The sequence below is a fragment of the Thermobia domestica genome, chromosome 17 (genome assembly GCF_964235325.1).
Source record: "Thermobia domestica chromosome 17, izTheDome1.hap1.1, whole genome shotgun sequence".
Lineage (NCBI taxonomy): Eukaryota > Metazoa > Arthropoda > Insecta > Zygentoma > Lepismatidae > Thermobia > Thermobia domestica.
Window position 1 is genome coordinate 175,778,483 of NC_137470.1, and position 21,734 is coordinate 175,800,216.

A 21,734-nucleotide genomic window follows, 5' to 3' on the forward strand; every position below is an offset into this window, starting at 1 on the left:
CCTGTTCCTCGCTTTCCTTCCATCTTTCGTTCTATGGCGGAATGAAGAATATAATTTCTTCCAATCCAATTGGTATTTCTACGAAGGATGATGGCTAAAAGCGTTCTCTTCTCTCCTATCCGTTTTAAAACATCTTCGTTTGTTACTCTCTCTGTTCATTTTATCTTCTCAATCTTCGTCCAACACCATATTTCCAAGCTCGCGAAATATTTCTTCTCTAACTTTCGTAATGTCCAAATCTCTGAACCATACAGTCCAATGCTCCATATATAACACTTGACCAACTTCTTCTTAAGTCCAATATTTATCTTGCTAGTTAAGAGTGATCTTCTCTTGTTGAATGCTTCTTTAGCTATGGCAATTCTTGACCTCATCTCTTTGGTGCAGTAGGCGTCACTTGTCAAAATACTTCCCAGATACTTGAAATGATGGACTTCTTGAAGTTTTTTTTTTTTTTTTTTTTTTTTTTTGTTCTCTGATCCGTAAAGGTATTTTATTCATACAACCAAAAATATAAATTACTAAACTAGTTGTACAAACGTAATTGAGCATTTATCGATGTTTAAAAATACGCAAATAATTACACAATAAATATGGTTTAAATGTTATATAACACCCTTCGTGGACCTCTCGCGACGTGCAAGGTTTCAGATCAACTTGTAGATAAAGTTAAGGAAACATCAGGACATAAATTTATAAAATGACACAAAAAATAATTCTTTCGGAGTCGAGACGAGACAAGACACAAAATGTCTCGTCTCATTTCGTAGTCAGATATATCCCAATGGGCAAGTACTACTACTTATAATAATAATAATAATAATAATAATAATAATAATAATAATAATAATAATAATAATAATAATAATAATAATAATAATAATAATACAGTAGAGCGTCGATTATCCGAACGTCGGTTAACCGAACGACCGCTTAACCGAACTGTGTACTCGCTCGCACCTGTTACTCTCCCACCCTACCATCCATCATCCCCCTCACTCCCAAACCAAGTTTCCCACAGTAGTCGCCGCACTGAGCCACCGCTGGCGGAACATTGCTTCTAATGGGGCCTTCATAAGGCTCTGCTGACCGGCCAAGCCGCCAGTCGCTGTGTTTCAACAATCAGCACACTTCTGTCGGTTTGGCACTGGCTGTAGAAGTAGCGGCAGTATCAAAGCTGTTCACAGCAACAGCTGCGCCAGCTTAGGGTTGAGGCGTACCGCTCCGCGCATGGCAAATAAACATGTACAGTTCGATTATCCGAACAAACCAATTTTCCGAACACCCATGTCCCCCAATTACTTCGGATAATCGACGCTCTACTGTAATAATAACCGTCTCTGTTTGGGTAAAGATCTTTAAAGTTTGTTCCTTTATTTACTGCTTACATTAAAATATGTTTCGTGTCTAAATTTTAAGTTTATGACTAACGCAGTTTCGGCTGGACATTGATTAATGAGTCAATGTGAATTCCTTCGTGGGTATATGATTACTGGGCATTGCAGACTTGGATTCGATTCTTTCCTGGGAGCTTATGTAGTTCGCAATCTACGTTAAGCTGTAACACACTTCCGATATACCCTCGGAGCTGAGCAGGTACGTATCTCAACTACAAAGGAACAAGGAAACCAAAGAGTATTTTAGCCCCTTACATTGGACCAGACCCATAGCTAATGCGCTCAGGGAAGCCCAGCCTTCCCTGCGACCCCTTTAACCTCTCTAAAACTTTAAGTTGGTAATTGGTATGTAGTATGAATATAAGGTGAGCTCAAGTTAGAAACTTATCTCGCCAGTTAGTATACGTTCACACTAGATCTTGTGAGCTGCTTACGTGGGCTGCAGCTGCTAGCTTTTAGGGAAGGCCACAAAGTTCCGGTTCTTGGAGATCCGCTTCTCAGAACCTGTTCCGGAACTGGTTCCAGACCTGCATCCGAAAGACCGGTTCCAGAACCGGATCTTAGGAACCGGTTCCAGACATGGATCCGAAAACCCGGTTCCAGATGGCCACAAAGTTCCGGTTCCGGCAGACCGGTTCTTGTCACATGGATTCAAGTCACTCCGAAAAGTTCTTTGGTGTGTCAGCAAACCACAGTGAAATTCTGACACTTTTTTCCGTCTTAGAAGCAAAAATCAAAAGTTATGCAGGGTCAGCAGCTTCCCTAATTATCCTATGGAAACTTTCTATAGTGCGCAGTGTAAGCCCAAGACAAGGCTTTCAGATACTGGTATGATTGTTCCAATGTAGCGAACAACAGGGAAATTACAGAGGCAAAAGTGGGTTATTTTAAGATTTTCTCCACTAAAATCGGTAATTAACATTTTCTGTGGCTGGAAACACTGCTACTAGACAAACGAAAACTATCTTAAAATAAACTTTGGTATTTCTCTAATATATCCTACAAGTATCGTGATGATATGTAATAAAGTAAGCATGTCATTTAAAAAGTCTCATTCTGCCTAAAAAAAAAAAAAAAAAATACAATTCTTTCCACTTAGAGAACAAGGTCTGCTGTAAACCTCAACTGTACTCTCCTATTTATCCAATTGAAACTTCCTACGGTGCGTTGTATAGAGCAAAGACGAGACTTTCAGATACTGCACGTTTCTCCCGATGAAGCCAACAAGACGGAAATGTAGCCAATAAGGGGAAAAGAAGAGATTTTTCGGATTTTTTCTCCTCAAATAGGGAAATAAAATACTGCTACCAGACAGACTCAAACTATCATAAACCTTGGTGCGCTGCAAATATATTCTACAAGTATTATGTCGATATATAAGAAAGAAGCTGTAGTTTCTTTTTTAAAAAAATAGATAATGGTAATGAAAAAAGAAAGAAAAAAATCAAGGTTTAAAACCTAAGTTCGAATTTTTCGTGCGCCCCCTAATAATGAAATAGTAATAATTAGGGATGGGCAAAACCGGTTTTTATAAAAGCCGGAAACCGGTTTCTAGAAAAACCCGAAAATCCGACATTTGTTTTCTCCAAAACCGGCTAGGTTTTTCAACGAAACTGATTTCGGTGAAAACATTTGGAAAACACAAAACTAAGTCTGTGGAAAGGGATTCGGTTTCCGGAGAACAACGAAACACTATTTTGGTCACAAATAGAACAAATTTTGGAAAAAGTGAAAATCCGAACCGGTTTTGGAGAAAACCGATAACCGGTTTTTGTGCCCACCACTAGTAATAATCAGTATTTACTTTTGTGCAGTAAGGACTGATGTTCGACTGGGGTTAGTTGATTTGCGTTCGCAAGTATAGGCATGGATTTATAAATACAAATTTCCAAAATTTCTATTTTTCTACCGCAAAATAGGGAAGTTTTAATTTCCGAAGTTGGCAGCACTGATCGTGAGATGGTCTAATTTGTCTCAACAATTAGGTATCCTATGAGGTATGTAACTGACAAGTCCTAAGTAGATCTCTCTAAAATGAATGAAGCTATAGGGAAAAAGGAATTTAAAAAGTGAAAATTTGAAAATTCTCGATTTTTTTATTTTCGACTCAAATTTGAGTGAAAAATTCCACACACAGGGAAAAAAATATCATCAGTATAAATAATGGTTCAACCATATTTGGCATAGACAAAATCATCCTGATATCTTAATTAGTGTTCACACAGAAAAGAATTAAATAAATATCGACGCGGGGGCCGCGGGGGCTCAATGGTAGAGCGTTCACCTCTGGTGCTTGGGGTCTCGGGTTCGATCCCAGCCCCCGCCAAGTGAACTTTGTGGTGGACAAACACCGTGTGCGTGGGTTTTCTCGGGGTTCTCCCGTTTCCTCCCACTTTCTTCATTCCACCATTTCATTCATTACTCATCATCACCGTCCCCTTTAGCCTAACCGGCATAACCATGGGAGGTAAAACTCACAGATTTCATTTCATTTTCATTTCATAAATATCGACGCTGTATGCGCCGTTTTCAAGGTCGGTCTCGTAAGGGCGAACTTAGCACCCTCCACCTATCATAAAGTTCACGTCACGGGTCTGAATGGACCAGCTTAGAACGAAACAGCGCCATGTATTCACAGACCAACAGTGTGCAGACCTAAAACTCCGCGAAACACGGAAAACCAGACGAACATTAGAGCCTCTAACATACGACGATGGAATCAACCAGTCGATCTGACGTCATCTACGTGGAAATCTCGAAACACAGACAAAGAATACAAAAGTATAGAATATTTATTCTATGTCTGTGCACTTATTGCGCTCACTACAAAGAAACATGAAATCGGTTAAGCAGTTACTAACGACATTTAGAGTCTCGATTCCCGGCGGGAGCTCATGTGGTTCGGATTCCACGTTAATCAGTAGGTCCACGTTTCATATAGCCTCGCTGTTGGACGGGACGTTAAACTCAAAATCAACTCAACTCAACTCAACTTAACTCTGCTTAACTCTATCAGTTCGTATGCTTAATAATAATAACTTGATAAAACTTGTAATCAATGGAATTGCAACATTAATTTACGGGTTCTCCTGAGGTTTCCAGAGGTGGATCTTGCCCAGGGCCAGGGGCGCCTAACACCCAGTTTTTTGAGTTACAAAAATAAGTGAAGCTATTATATATTTTTGAAAGTTTGTTGTAAATGCATTATACACTTATCATTGTCTAGATACTACCTGCCCCTGCCTGTTTTTATATTCTAGATCCACCACTGGAGGTTACGCAACTCAAGCAGTACTGGCACTGGGTAGTTCTTCGATTATCAATAACTAGTTGTTTCTCTTAGGCCTCCACTCACTGTCCTTAATTAAATAGTAGTTAATTAAAAGTTATGTAGTTTACACGTACTTTATTTTGTTAAGTTTGCCCAGCTAACTTTCTGTTCTACAGATAACAAACAACAAAGCGTAAATAACAATAGTCAGTGGCGTATTTAGGGGAGGCTCACCCGGTTCGAGCTTCCTCCCCACATTGAGTGCAAAGTTTTTTTTTTAATGCACCTGCAGCCATAAGGAAGAAACTCCTGAAATTGTCACCTTACGTCTCTTGTCGAAATGCAGATCAAAAGCAGCATATCTGCAACAGAATGACCCGTACCCCTTCACCTCTGCCTCCCCACCACACACACACACACACTCACTAACAAACGCTTTTAATAAGCGAATATGTTATTGCAGCCGAACGCTTTAAAACCACATTCCAATTCGGCTCTCTGTTCTTGGTACCTTTCTCCTGTCCATGTTTGTTAATGTTTAAATGCTCAAAAATATATATAGTTTTGCCCAAAAATTTTCAGCCCCCTCCCCCATCATTGAAAATTTCTGGATACGCGCCTGACAATAGTTGCAATTAAATCTTCATTATTATTATTGCAGAAAGACACAAATATTAATGTTCAAAGCAAAGTAGTTCCAGTAGCAGAGGGTTTTCTTCGGATTCGGCAGGTCATGGGTTCGATTCCCGCTGCTGACCATCTTGACTAGGGTTTTCTTCAGTTTTTTCTCAGTCCTACCAGACAAATACTCTGATGCTGCCTCATAAACAAGCCCCGATACCTTCCCGAATCCTTTCCATTGTTATTGTTGTTGTTTGATATTCATTATAAATTTGCCTATGAGCTGTATCTGGTGATTGTTAAATAAATAGGCATCCCAGGCCATTTAGCCCGTCACGTTTGAGGTATGACGTCCTTCGTCGAGCACACTATCCGGGGAAAGGGAAGTAAGAAAGCGGCCTGGAACCTATAGTTAGGTACCACATCGGTATTTGCCTGGTGTGAATGCGGAAAACCCAGGAAAACTTCATTCCGAATAGTTGGCCTTAAGAAACTTTTTACAGATTTTCGACCGAGTGCCCCCACCGGGAACCGAACGTTAAATAAATAAATAAAATAAAAAATAAATATGTGTACCACCTTTGTCCTAATTGGAAATAATAAATTAATGTAACTTATTTTTTTTAAAAATTTCAGTTAATTCTTCACAATTTTTATTATGAGAGGAAAACGTCAAAGTCTGTGAGTGATGCTCATTCCTAATAGTAATCACTCACCGTTCCATTGCGTCGGCAGGCATCGGAAGTAGCGTAGCGATGAGTGTTAACTATTCGAAACTAGCTGAGGATCGAACCAGGTTCCCCACGCACCAGAGATAAGAGCTCTAACACTGAGCCACCGTGCCCCTCTTAACTATTAGAAATGAGCATTACTGGCAGACTGACACATTTTCCTTTTATAATGATGACAGGAAACCAGAATCATAACTAAAAATATTAAACGCTAAGGGAACAAAGGAAGGGTCTTGTTTGTAGTTTAGTGGGTTGAGTAAAGTGCTTTTGATTAATAAGATGATGGATCGATACAGGAGTCATTTCAAGTTCTGAGTGTGTGTTGGGTAGAAAAAAAAAACAAGATTCTCAATACAAAAAATAATACTAATAATACTAATACTACTAATAATAATAATAAAATAAAAACAACTAAATTTAGCTTTTACATTATTAATATGTTATTAACATATTATACCTGTTGATTATTAATATATTTCTACCTGGCAACCGAACTAGCGGCATCATTTCAGGTAACAGGTGACAATCGGTAGCTGTTTAATATACAGGGTGAATCTGAAAGATGCGCACAAACTCCAGGAGGTGATTCATGACACCAAAAGAAGACAAAAAGTCCTGTTGCATATTGTCGAATTAGGAGTCATGTAAGAGTGACAGGGTTGACAACTTGGAATCGAAAATCGAACCGTTATAATTTCAACGGAATAGAAAAATGTACACGTGCTTCGGGAGATTATTCTTCATATCAAAAGAAGACAAAAATCCTCTTGCATGGTACATTGATTTGCGCATCTTTCTATTCCGTTCCAATTGTCACGATTCGATTTTCGATTCCAAGTTGGCAGCCCTGTTACTCTTACAAACCACGGAATTCGACAATACGCAACAGGACTTTTCGTCTTCTTTTCATGTCACGAATCACCTCCCGAAGTATGTGCACATCTTTCTGTTCCGTTGCAATTGTCACGATTCGATTTTCGATTCCAAGTTGGCAACCCTGTCACTCTTACACGCCACGTAATTCGACAATACGCAACAGGACTTTTCGTTTTCTTTTGACGTCACGAATCACCTCCCGAAGTATGTGCACATCTTTCTGTTCCGTTGCAATTGTCACGATTCGATTTTCGATTCCAAGTTGCCAACACTGTCACTCTTACACGACGTGAAATTCGACAATTTGCAACTGTACTTTTCGTCTTCTTTTGATGTCACGAATCACCCCACGGAGTTTGAGCACATCTTTCAGGTTCACCCTGTATATGCATATAAGGTGGTCCGAAAGGAAATGTCAGTACTTTGGGAAACGAGAGCATGGGTGATTCTAAGCAAAACCATTCATATGAACATGGATCCTATTCTCACAGGTTCAACAGCTACAGTTGGGAATCATTTTTCTCTTACGTTGCTTCTTGATCACCCTGTAGTTACTCTACAGAGGTCGGTCATAGCGCATTTGAAAGGTGATGGAATGGCCTTTCCATCAATATGCAACACGTTGTAATGGAATATGTTTAGAACGAAACCTACTGAGTTGAATTTGGAAAAGTTATGATTATTTTGAAATTGTTTAAGAGAATTGGATGGCAACACTGACTTCCGAATTTTCTCCAAGAACTTCCCTTCCAAAGGTGACACTGCAACATGTTGCATATAATTGGAAAGGTACTTACATCACTTTTCAAATGCGCTATGACCCACTTTAGTAGAATAAATACAGGGAGAACAATAAACAACAAAATCAAAAATGATTCACAGCTGGTACCTCCCAAACGGTTCAGAATAAGACTCATGTTTATATGAACTATTTTGCTTAGAGTCTTCCAAACTATCATTTTCTAAATTATTGCTACTTCCGAGATACCCTCGCTATATCAGAAGGGCCCTTCCCACAAGTCTGGTAGCTCGCGCCCTCTACTTTTGACTTTGGTGCTTGGTGTCCCATGTTTGATTCCCGTTAAGACAGTTTGAAATACACTGTAGTACTTAAGACCCCACCTTAAACTGTAAAAAAAAAAAAAAAATTAAAAAATCTTTGAGTTTTACGTCTCATGCTTATGCCGGTTAGGCTAAAGGAGACAGTGATGATGAATAATGAATGAAATGGTGGAATGAAGAAAGTGGGAAGAAACAGGAGAACTCCGAAAAACCCACGCACACGGTGTTTGTCCACCACAAAGTTCACTTCGCGCGAGCTGGGATCGAATCCGGGACCCCAAGTACCTTAAATTGTGGGCCCCACTCAAGTCAAAGAAAGCATATATAAATTGTTCTAAAATGAAATATTTAAATTTAACTTCACAAGATTATGCCCGTTAGGCTAAAGGAATAGAGATTCCTTGGGTCAATGAAAACTTGACCCATGACCCACTGACCCACCACCCACCGTGACCTACGACCCACTGGACCCACGACTCACCATGAACACACCTATCGTAAAACGCTGACCCACCCCTTACCCTGACCCACTGTGAATCACTCTCACCCACCACCCACCAAAACCCATCCTCACTTAACTCTGACCCTGATCGAAGCACTCCTCTCAACTGAATACAGAATTTACAATTGAAATAAAACAAGACTACGAAATTACTACTAATCAGAGTTGAAATTTCTACGTTCAATCGCTCAAACACCGCTTTGTTACAATGCCGATGGATCTGACCTTTACGATATAAAATAGTAAAGTGTTTATCTCGGGCCATATTGCGATGAATTTCAATTTAATTATCATATATAATTATTACCTTGTTGAATTACAGATACTTTTCAGTGGAAAATAGGATGGAATTCGAAAGTATCTAATCAAGGTAAAGTAGACCAACCTAAAAAAAAAAAAAAAAAGTGTAAACTTCCACCGGTTCGAAAGCCAAAAAAAAAGAAATGAAATCTTTAAGTTTTACGTCCCACGATAATGCCGGTTAGGCTAAAGGAGACGGTGATGATGAGAGATGAGTGAAATGGTGGAATAAACAAAGTGGGAGGAAACGGAAGAACCCCGAGAAAACCCACGAGCACGGTGTTTGTCCACCACAAAGTCCACAAGGAGCGAGCTTGGATCGAACCAGGGACCCCAAGCACCGGAGGTGAACGCTCTACCACTGAACCACCGCGCCCCCAATTCGAAAGCCAAGTAGTAAGTCCTATTGCCACTATTACAATTACAAATATCAATATCCAAAAGTGCATGAAGGTTTTGACCCACGACCCACTCAAATCTTGACCCACTTGACCCACATTCCACTGATCCACTCCATCTTTGTAAACGAGACGGAAACAATTACCAATGTTACCCTGGTGCAATTTCGATAATTTTGGTACCATCGTCTTTGTCTCGTTACATACTACAAGAATCAAGCGAATAAAGATGGGGCCCAGTTTCCTCCCTCCCCTTCATTTTACACATAAAACTAAAAATTACCCAAATTACCCAGGTTCCCGTGGTGCAATTTCGATAATTTTGGTACCATCGTGTTTGTTTCGTCACATACTACAAGAATCATGCTAAAGAATGTGGGGTCCAGTTTGCTTCCCTCTAACCCAATAACCTTCTAATTAAAATTTGGAATAAGTACGCCAAATTATTTTCTTTTCAATTTTTGCTTGAAAATTTTATTATTTTTATTAAGTTTCTCTTTTACGAATTTTGTATTCTGAAATGAAATGGTTGCATTCTTTTAAATTTTGTTTAAATTTCCTTTATTTTTTATTTTTTTCTAGTCTGCAATGACTTAATACTTACACACAAAATTAGACATTACTGCTAAAAATACATTTAGAAATGGTGGCTTAAATACAGAAGTAATTTTAGCTTTTTAATCTATGCCAATTATTTTTCTAAGACTATAAGGGAGAAAGTTTCGGTCTTGAAAAGTAACAACTCATTATTATAACTGACATATTTTTAATTAAAATTTTCACCTACAAAATTTTAATCAAAACACATTCTAAATTAATTGGTGAAAACTGCAGCAAAATTGTGAAGTTGGTTATTAATCAGTCTTTTTTTTCTTCTTTTTTTCGCCTTTATCTTCGGCTTCGCTGTTACAGCTGGTTCTTTTTACCGGAATTTTTTTCTTACACACTGGTGATTGCTGTATCTCTCCGGAGAACTGAGCAGATTCATTGTATAGAATAGAGGATTCCTCCTCTTCAATAGAAATAAGTTCCACAGTAGACGCTTCACTCGAAGTGTCATTACTATCACTTAATGTGACCAGAATGTTTGTATAGTTAGGCACGGTTTCTTCAGAATGATTGGACACTCGCAGTGTATTTGTCTTTTTGTCAGATGTTGCTGCTCCTTCTTCTTCACTTGTTCCAACAGCTGCATTTGGATCCTGTTCTGTGACTCTCTTCTTTGATTCAAATAGTATTTCCAGTTCGTCACTGCTGCTGGACACGGATAGCGTATCATCTTCTTTATTCATGTTTGGATTTCTCCAATCTTTCTGTCGTTCCTAAATGAAATATTAAAATCAACACGGACAGTTACTTACTATGAATCAAACTTATACAAAGGTATATACAAATAAAATAATACAAAACAAAAGAAATGTGTAGTATTGGAAACGCACTTTAGACTGGTTGCACAAAATCTTGTTTCGGAAGTTCCCGTGGCATAGGTATACTGTGAATGTCTCTCTAGGGAATGGTGTTCAAGGTCGCTGCAGAATTAATCTAATTATTAATTATTAACTAAGCTGAAGTAATTAAGCTAGCATTATTGTCGAATGCCGGTGTACTGCTACACGTCTTCTCATTGTGTCTACAATGTATTGATTAGAACGGTGTTGCGGAGACCTAACAGCACATGCTGAAACGTGCACTGAATTGAACAGGTTGTGTTGTGTCAGTGGTGTGTGGAACAGCATTATTATGCTGGAAAGTGGTTTCTCGAAAACTGGAAGGCACATTGTACGTCAAAAAACACACTGCGGATTTTTATATTTCTTTCAGAACTACGGAAACGTACATAGATGACGTTGCCTCCGAAACACGAACCAAATTAGCACTTCTTTCAATCGTCTATCATTCTCTGTAGTCACAAAAAAATAACTATGTTTATTTGAGCAGCGTTTTTGCGTATACATCTCCAACTTCAACAATTAAATTGGAAATGGGAAAATCTGACAATAAAATACCTAACTTAGAAATCTTAGTTTAGTTAAATACTATGTACTCATACTCAGAGTACGTTCTCTTTTCTCTCTCTGAAAGTAATTCTTGTCTACGTAGGTAAAGAAAGAAATATGATAACAGAAGTTAAAAGAAACACCGCTAGGGCGAGTAAAGGTGATTTTGCGAAAATAAATGCATGACATATGGTATACGGATTTTAATGGATTGACTATATTGGAACTTCGGTCGACATTCCCTCTTGTTTTCTGTTGCAAGAAAGGACAACAATTAGCTTCTATTAAAAAGTTATCGTGGGGGCGCAGTGGATCAGTGGTAGAGCGTTCCCCTCCGGTGCTTAGGGTCCCTGGTTCGATCCCAGCTCGCGCCGTGTGGACTTTGTGGTGGGCAAACATCGTGCTCGTGGGTTTTCTCGGGGTTCTGCCGTTTCCTCGCACTTTTTTCATTCCACCATTTCATTCATTTCTCATCATCACCGTCTCCTTTAGCCTAACCGGCATAAACGTGGTAAGTAAAACTCAAGATTTCATTTATTTTTTTTCAAAAGTTATCGTGTGAAATAACGGGCATTATCAAATTCATCATTACCTGCTAAACAATTAGTGGATTGACACAATCAAAAAAACTCGATTTACATAATTCTTCAACTTATTGGATTAAAGAATTCAAAAAATGCTTTGTAGGTCATTGACTCCGAGCCAAGGCACCAAAATTTTGTTCTTCTAACTCAGTGAGCATTACGAGGCACGTACAACCACGAGATTTCTACAAATGTATGACAATTTTGTTTTGTTGTAGAAAGAAAAAAAAATGTTTTTCGCCTCGTCATGAAACACACCGAAATGAAATGAAATCTTGAAGTTTTATGTCCCACGGTTATGCCGGTTAGGCTAAAGGACACGTTGATGGTGAGAAATGAATGAAATGGTGGAATGAAGAAAGTGCGAGGAAACGGGAGAACCCCGAGGAAACCCACGCACATGGTGTTTGTCCACCACGAAGTTCACTTGGTGCGAGCTGAGATGGAACCAGGGACCGGTGCACCAGAGGTGAACACTCTATCACTGAGTCACCGCGGCCCCTGAAAAACACTAGAGATAATTAATTGTTGAATAATAATAATAATAATAATAATGATAATTATTATTATTATTATTATTATTATTATTATTATTATTATTATTATTATTATTATTATTATTATTATTATTATTATTATTATACCACCACGATCTCTTTTCCTTATTTTCTGCTCTGAGATTCACTCAGCCTCTTTAACCCTTCCAGACACAATATTCATTTCCAATGTACACTCATGTCCAAAATGATTGTCGCATATCTATAACTGTCTTCTTGTAAGAATATAGTTTGATAATGATTTTGCAGGGTACTTTTAATACTGATAGAATGTGTATAGTCGGGAAATGCATATTTGTAGTAAATTTCATAAGAAAAGAATTATAAATACGAACATTAGAATGAGTAAAACAAAATGTTGCTAACCGAACAAGAAAAATTTATTTTTGTTTTATTGTTCTTATTTACTGCTCGTTTGACATGAAATTTGCCACATACGTGTCTTTGCCGATTATACATATATTAACATTACAAGAAATACCAGGCAAATTCGTTATCAAATTATATTCCTACAACAACGTTTTTATAGACATGCGACAATAATTTTGGACATGAGTGTATGTCCATGATTTTTTTTTTTTTTTTGCTTTATTTCCTATTTTTCTAACAAAATATTTTAGTTCCCAACATTTGGTATCTTAGATTGTATTCCAGATAGATTGTAGATAACTTTCCATCTGGCGTTTTTCTATTTGACTCTTCGAACTGCATAATATACAGGGTGTCTCAAAAGTCCCGTGATATAAAATAATTCTGTTATTATCAGAGTTACAATAAAATGTAAGAGGGGAAACCGTCTCCAAATATAATGTTTTCAATCTAAGGTGAAGGAAATTTTTAAATCGAACGAGCCGTTTGGGCTATAGTCTTTATGAGCCCAATGTTAAATGAAAATGCTGGGCGCTAAGGGAGGGAAAGACGGGAGGTAAACAAATTTTGTATGAGTATGGTGAATGGGGGCCTGATTGCAATGGGGACTGGCCATCGACACGTTAGCATAACAGACAGTAACTTCATTCACTTATGTTGTAGGTGAAGGTAAATGGCAACGTTTCATTTTTGTTTAACATTGGGCGTATAAAGAGTGTTCTTCCCAAACGGCTCTCCGATGAAAAAAAAAAAAAAACTTTAGATTGAAAACGTCATATTTTGAGACGGTTTCTCCTCTTAAATTTTGTTGTAGCTCTGACAATAACAGAGTTACCCTAGGTCAGGGGATTTTTGACATCCTGGATAATAATAATAATAAAAAAAAGCATTGAAAGGTTTAAAGGAAATTCAAGAAACTAAAGTAGTCCGGTTTGTGGTACTGAATATACAGGTATACACAACTTTTTGCAGAAGAAATTGTATTGCTCACGAGATAATATATTTTGACACAACTCGAATCTCGTCTTCTAACTAGAGGGGTGTCGAGATGAGAAGTTTGTTTTAAATTTGAGACGAACCTCCCCCCCCCCAAAAAAAAAGAAGCATGAGAATTCTAGTCTCGTTTGCGAAGCGAGACGAAAAATTTTAAGTCTCAAAGGTAAGACTGGTTCACCCAAGTCTCAACCGCTGTTTCCGTGCTACACGACTTATACCATGAAAATTGTAAATTGCTAACGTGATTGCGCGAACACAATGAAAAGCATTTATCAACGTCCAAAAATACACAATATATCATACCCTTCGTGGGCCTCTTGCGACGCGAAAGGGTTCAGATCAATTTCTAGATAAAGGTAAGGATATAAATTTTATACATACATTTACAAAATGATACAAAAAATAATTATTTCGGAGTCGAGACGAGATAAGACAAAAAAACGTCTCGTCTCATTTCGTAGTCAGTGCTATTTAGCTCCATACTTACCTACAACACATTCATGATTTAATCCGATGGGCAAGTACTACTACTTATAATAATAATAATAATAATAATAATAATAATAGTAATAATAATAATAATAATAATAATAATAAGTTTGTTCGTTTGTGTATTGCTTGTATTAAAATATGTTTACTGCTTAAATTTTAAGCTTGTGACTAAAACGGTTTCGGCTGGACATTGATTAATGAGTCAAAGTGAACTCCTTCGTTGGTATAATTACTTGGCATTGGAGACCCGGATTCGATTTCTTCCTGGAAGCTCATGTAGTTCGCAACCTACGTTAAGCTGTAACACACGTCTGCTATACCCTCGGTGCTGAACAGGACTCTAAACCAGGAAAACAAAGAGTATTTTAGCAACTTACACTGGACCAAACCCATAGCTAATGCGGTCAGGGAAGCCCAGCCTTTCCTGCAACCCATTTCACCCCTCTAAAACTTTCAGTTGGTAATGGTCATGTATGTATTAATATAAGCTAGAAATTTCTCTCGCCAGTTAGTATACCTTCACACTAGATCCTGTGAGCTGCTCACGTGGGCTGCAGCTGCAAGCTTTTAGGGAAGGCCACAAAGTTCCCGTTCTTGGAGATCCGTTTTTCAGAACCGGTTACGGAACTGGTTCCAGACCTGGATCCGAAAGACGTTCCAGACCTGGATCCGAAAACCCGGTTCCAGAGCAGATCTTAGGAACCGGTTCCATACCTGGATCCGAAAACCCAGTTCCAGATGGCCACAAAGTTCCGGTTCCGGCAGACCGGTTCTTGGAGATCCGGTTTTCAGAACTGGTTCCGGGACTGGTTCCGGAACCGTACCTGGATCCGAAAACCCGGTTCCGGAACCGGGTCTTGGGAACCGGTTTCAGACCTGGATTCAAAAAAACTGGTTCCGGAACCGGATCTTCTAGAACCGGATTCGTTTAGAACCGAAAACCGGTTCCAACAAAAAACGGGTCTGGCCATCCCGACTAGCTTTACATTGTCTTAAATGTACGTCTTCACACAAGCGCTTCGGTCCAGGTGAGCCGCGGCTGTGCACTGCAACGGAGATCACGCCGCCAGTAGCCGGCTCGTGCTTGCTGCTGGCGGGGAAGAAAATAACACAGTCTTATGAAAGCCCTTCACACGTGAGCGTGAAATAAGTTGCAATGAAGAAAAGTGTACATACAGCTATTTGATATTGAAATTTTTCTCAATTTGGGGTTACTCTTATGAAATGCACACCTTATACTATTATAAAGTTCGTTAAACGAAAATATAGACATCCTGAGGAAATTGAAAAATTTTCTTTCATAATTTCTCAGTTTAGGAAACAGACTGTTACAACGGTAACCTGTGTTTACTTTCTTTATTTCTTTTAATATGAAGGGCAAAAGTGCTTTAACCTATGCACTCGCTATACAATAGAGATGAAGAACAACATATAATGTCACGAATATCTTAATTTGTAGATGTTATATTTTCAGTCAATAGATATAAATGTTTGTTCATTCATTGTACGGTTACTATGATAATGGTTCCGTTGCCAGACTTGTTTATCTATGCTTATTAAACATATAATGCAAGAGGACGCCTTGTTATTATACAGAACTGTACTGAATCGCTGTGAAACAAATAACAGGATTCTGAAATATAGTGCATTTAAATGATTGCAAATAGTGTGTAATCAATGTATAATTATCGTAGTAAGTAGCAGTCATATTTTTATATCGTCGAATGAGAACCAGGGTAACGTAACTCCAAGAATGCGGTTTTCGCTTTCTTCATGTTTGGACATAATTTTGAAAGCAACACTTGTAAATGGAACGTAACGCCATCTGTTCTCCTTGTCGATCATCTGTTGTAATGTAGCTCAATTAACATCTTATTAAAAACACATCTTTCTAAGAAAATAATGTTTTTGTCATCTCACCTGTAAATCTACGTTCCCCTGGTTCTTATGCGACGATATATGAGTTATACTACAAATAAAACCAAACTCAGTCAAAATAAAACGTTACTTATACTGTAAAATGAACATTCTTCCAGCCTTGGTCGAATTATAGAATGAATCTACATTGTTCTAAATCTTTCTTTTCTTTTTTTCATCCAATTTATCGCTAAGATTGAAGCTGCAGCTTCTTCTAACTATAACATGGCTGCCACTTTGGTATCACGATCTTTTGAGCGACTCAGAAGTATTGAATGCTTTCACACTACAGGTTCACATGAGAGGCTCACAAGATCTATCCCTTTCGAGACGGGGCCGGTTTTGGCGTTTTAGTTAATGAATTATAATGCAAAGACTATTTACTCGATTAATATGATTAATAAATTGTTTTTTAGAGGAAGAATGCACCAATATTATTTTGTAAGTTTCATTGCAGTGTTGCCAATGGGAGAGAAATTATGCAGGGGAATGTAGAGGTTAAAATTCACAAAAAAATCCCAAACCGATTTTTTTTTGGTGCTGGCACCACTGTTTTCACATGGATTCAAGTCACCCCGAAAAGTTCTTTGGGGTGTCAGCAACACACAGTGAAAATCTGAAGTCGTTGGCTGCCATACAAAAACTTATATCTCATCATACATATAAAATTTTGACACTTTTTCCGCCTTAGAAGCAAAAATCAAAAGTCATGCAGGGTCAGCAGCTTTCCTAATTATCCTATGGAAACTTTCTATAGTGCACTGTGTAGGCCAAAGGCAAGGCTTTCAGATACTGGTATGTTTGTTCCAATGTAGCCAACAAAAAGGAAACTAAAGAAGCAAAAGTGAGTTGTTTTAAGATTTTTTCCCACTAAAATCGGGAATTAAAATTTTCTGTGGCTGGAAACACTGCCACTAGACAAACGAAAACTATCTTAAAATAAACTTTGGTATTTCTCTAATATATCCTACAAGTATCGTGACGATATGTAATAAAGTAAGTATGTCATTTAAAAAATTTCATTCTGCCTAAAAAAAAAAAAAAAAAAATTCTTTCCACTTAGAGAACAAGGTCTGCTGTAAACCTCAACTGTACTTCTCCTATTTATCCAACTGAAACTTTCTATGGTGCGTTGTATAGAGCAGAGACGAGACTTTCAGATAGTGTACATTTCTCCCGATGAAGCCAACAAGAAGGAAATGTAGCCAATAAGGAGGGAAAAAAGAGATTTTTCGGATTTTTTCTCCTCAAATAAGGAATTAAAATTTTATATGGCTGGTAATACTGCTACCAGACAGACGTAAACTATCTTAAACCTTGGTACGCTGCAAATATGTTCTACAAGTATTATGTCGATATATAAGAAAGAAGCTGTAGTTTCTTTTTAAAAAATAGATAATGGTAAACAGAAAAAAAATGAAGGTTTAGAACCTAAGTTCGAATTTTTCGTGCGTCCCCTAATAATGAAATAGTAATAATTAGGGATGGGTAAAACCGGTTTCTAGAAAAACACGAAAATCCGACATTTCTGTTTTCTCCAAAACCGGCTAGGTTTTTCACCGAAACTGATTTCGGTGAAAACATTTGGAAAACACAAAACTATGTCTGTGGAAAGGGATTCGGTTTCCGGAGAACAACGAAACACTATTTTGGTCACAAATAGAACAAATTTTGGAAAAAGTGAAAATCCGAACTGGAGAAAATCGATAACCGATTTTTGTGCCCACCACTAGTAATAATCAGTATTTACTTTTGTTCAGTAAGGACTGATGTTCGACTGGCGTTAGTTGATTTGCGTTCGCAAGTATAGGCACGGATTTATAAACACAAATTTGCAAAATTTCTATTTTTTTTTCTACCCAAAAATAGGGAACTTTTAATTTCCGAAGTTGGCAACACTGATCGTGAGATGGTGTAATTTGTCTCAACAATTAGGTATCCTATGAGGTATATAACTGACAAGTCCTAAGTAGATCTCTCTAAAACAAATGAAGCTATAGGGAAAAAGGAATTTAAAAAATGAAAATGTGAAAATTCCCTTTTTTTTTATTTTCGACTCAAATTTGAGTGAAAAATTCGACACTCAGAGAAAAAAAAATATCATCAGTATAAATTATGGTTCAACCATATTTGGCATAGAAAAAATCATCCTGATATCTTAATTAGTGTTCACACAGAAGAGGATTAAATAAATATCGACGCGGAGGCCGCGGGGGCTCAACGGTAGAGCGTTCACCTCTGGTGCTTGGGGTCTCGGGTTCGATCCCAGCCCCCGCCAAGTGAACTTTATGGTGGACAAACACCGTGTGCGTGGGTTTTCTCGGGGTTCTCCCGTCTCCTCCCACTTTCTTCATTCCACCATTTCATTCATTACTCATCATCACCGTCTCCTTTAGCCTAACCGGCATAACCGTGGGACGTAAAACTCACAGATTTCATTTCATTTTCATTTCATAAATATAGACGCTGTATGCGCCGTTTTCAAGGTCGACCTTAGCTCCCTCCAGCTATCATAAAGTCCACGTCACGGGTCTGAATGGACCAGCTTAGAACGAAACAGCGCCATGTATTCACAGACTAACAGTGTGCAGACCTAAAACTCCGCGAAAAACGGAAAACCAGACGAACATTAGAGCCTCTAACATACGACGATGGAATCAACCAGTCGATCTGACGTCATTTACGTGGAAATTTCGAAACACAGACAAAGAATATAATAGTATAGAATATGTATTCTATGTCTGTGCACTTATTGCGCTCACTAAAAACAAGCATGAAGTCGGTTCAGCAGTTACTAACGACATTTATAGTCTCGATTCCCGGCGGGAGCTTATGTGGTTCGGATTCCACGTTAATCAGTAGGTCCACGTCTCATATAGTCTCGCTGCTGAACGGGAGGTTAAACTCAAAATCAACTGAACTCAACTCAACTTAACTCTGCTTAACTCTATCAGTTCGTATGCTTAATAATAATAAAAACTAACTAACTAACTCTATGGCCTACGGAACCCGGAGGTTCAGTGCCGCGTTCACAAAAGCTCTCCACTGACTTCTATCCTTAGCTAATTGCATCCAGTTTCTACTTTGTATTCCTATCTCTGCGAGATCCATCTTAATATTGTCCTCCCATCTGCGCCTAGGTCTTCCTAATGGTCGTTTTCCTATGGGTCTACCAGTCAAGACTTTGAAAGCGTTTCTACTTTCTTCCATTCTAGCTACATGACCTGCCCACCTAAGCCTCCTAGACTTGACGACCCTAACAATGTTGGGTAAACCGTATAAACTATGTAGTTCCTCGTTATGAAGCTTCCGCCATTCCCCATTATCGTTCCTCTTGGGTCCGAATATTCTTCTCAGGATCCTGTTCTCAAATACTTTCAGTCTATGTTCTTCCCTCAGAGTAAGCGACCATGTTTCACAACCATACAGAACAACAGGCATGATTATCGTTTTATATATTTTAAGCTTCAAATTCCTCGACAGAATTCGCGACAACAAGAGATTTTGAACCGAATAGTAACACGAATTCCCTGCTTTTAGTCGACATTTAATTTCTTCGTGAATATGATTTTCGTCTGTTAATATTGATCCTAAATATTTGAAAGTATCCACTTTATCAAAAGCATTATTTAATATTTTAACGCCTCCACAATTTGCCGTATTACGGTCCCGACGCACTTCCATGTATTTAGTTTTATCTGCATTTATTTCTAAACCCATGTCCTTACAAGCGTTTAATAAGATCTCTGCATGCATTTCTACTGTTCTCCTATCATCCCCTATTAAATTTACATCATCAGCATATGCCATAACCTGGTGAATGCCGTTCAACTCTAGGCCCTGGTTGCTATCTTTGATTTTCCTTATGGCGTATTCCAGCACAAAGTTAAATAATAATGGCGACAACGCATCTCCTTGTTTCAGGCCATTTTCGACGTGGAAGCTCGTGGACAAAAATTTTCCTACCCGGACTTTACTTTGGGATTCACTTAAACATATCTTAATTAATCTAATTAGCTTTCTCGGTATTCCAAGTTCTGTAAGAACGTTGTATAATGTTTCTCTCCTAACTGAGTCGTAAGCCTTTCTAAAATTCCGTTCCATGCTTAATAATAATAACTTGATAAAACTTGTAATCAATGGCATTGCAACATTAATTTACGGATTCTCCTGAGGTTTCCAGAGGTGGATCTTGCCCAGGGCTAGGGGTGCCGTTTATAGTAAATGCATTATACACTTATCATTGTCTAGGTACTGCCTGCCCCTGCCTGTTTTTATATTCTAGATCCGCCACTGGAGGTTACTCAATTCAAGCAGTACTGACACTGGGTAGTTCTTCGATTATTAATCATTCTCTTAGGCCTCCATTTGCTGTCCTTAATTAAATAGTCGTTAATTAAAAGTTATATAGTTTACACGTACTTTTTTTTTTTTTTTGGTAAAGTTTGCCCAGCTAACTTGCCGTTCTACCAATAACAAACAACAAAGCGTAAATAACAATAAATAAATAACAATAGTAAGTTGCGTATTTAGGGGAGGCTCGCCCGGCTCGAGCTTCCCCCCATTGAGTGTAAAGTTTTTTTTTTTTTTTTATGTGCTTGCAGCGATAAGAGATAAACTCGTGGAATTGTCATCTAACGTCTCTTGTCGAAATGCAGAGCAAAAGGTAGCATATCTGCAACAGAATGTCCCATTCCTCTTCACCTCTACCCCCCCCCCCACAACACACACACATACTCACTAACAAACCCTCACACATATTAATGTTGAAAGCAAAATAGCTCCAATAGCAGAGTGGTTTCTTCGGATTCGGCAGGTCATGGGTTCGATTCCCGCTGCTGACCATCCTGACTAGGGTTTTCTAGAGTTTTTTTTTCAGTCCTACCAGACAAATGCCCTGATGCCACTACATAAACAAGCCCTGGCCGATACCTTCCCGAGTCCTTTCGATTGTTATTGTTGTCGTTCGATATTTATTATAAAATTGCCTATGAGCTGTACCTGGTGGTTGTTAAATAAATAGGGGATTTAGGATTTAGATTTCTGGGCTTTCAGCGTCCCAGACCATTTAGCCCGTCACGTTTGAGGGATGACGTTCCTCGGCGAGCACACTGTTCGGTGAAAGGGAAGTAAGAAAGCGGCCTGGGACCTATAGTTAGGTACCACATCGGCATTTGCCTGGTGTGAATGCGGAAAACGCAGGAAAACTTCATTCCGAATAGCTGGCCTTAAGAAACTTTTTACAGTTTTTCGACCAAGTGCCCCCACCGGGAACCGAACGTTAAATAAATAAATTAATTAATTAATAAATAAAATAGAAAATAAATATGTGTACCATCTTTGTCCTAATTTCAAATAATAAACTAATGTAACTTAAAATATTTTTTAAATTTCAGTTAAGTCTTCACAATCTTTATTATGAGAGGAAAACGTCTAAGTCTGTGAGTGATGCTCATTCCTAATAGTAATCACTCACCGTTTCATTACGTCGGCAGACATCGGAAGTAGCGGAGCGATGAGTGTTAACTATTCGAAACTAGCTGGGGATCGAACCAGGGACCCCACGCACCAGAGATAAGAGCTCTAACACTGAGCCACCGTGCCCCTCCTAACTATTAGAAATGAGCATTACTGGCAGACTGACACATTTCCCTTTTATAACGA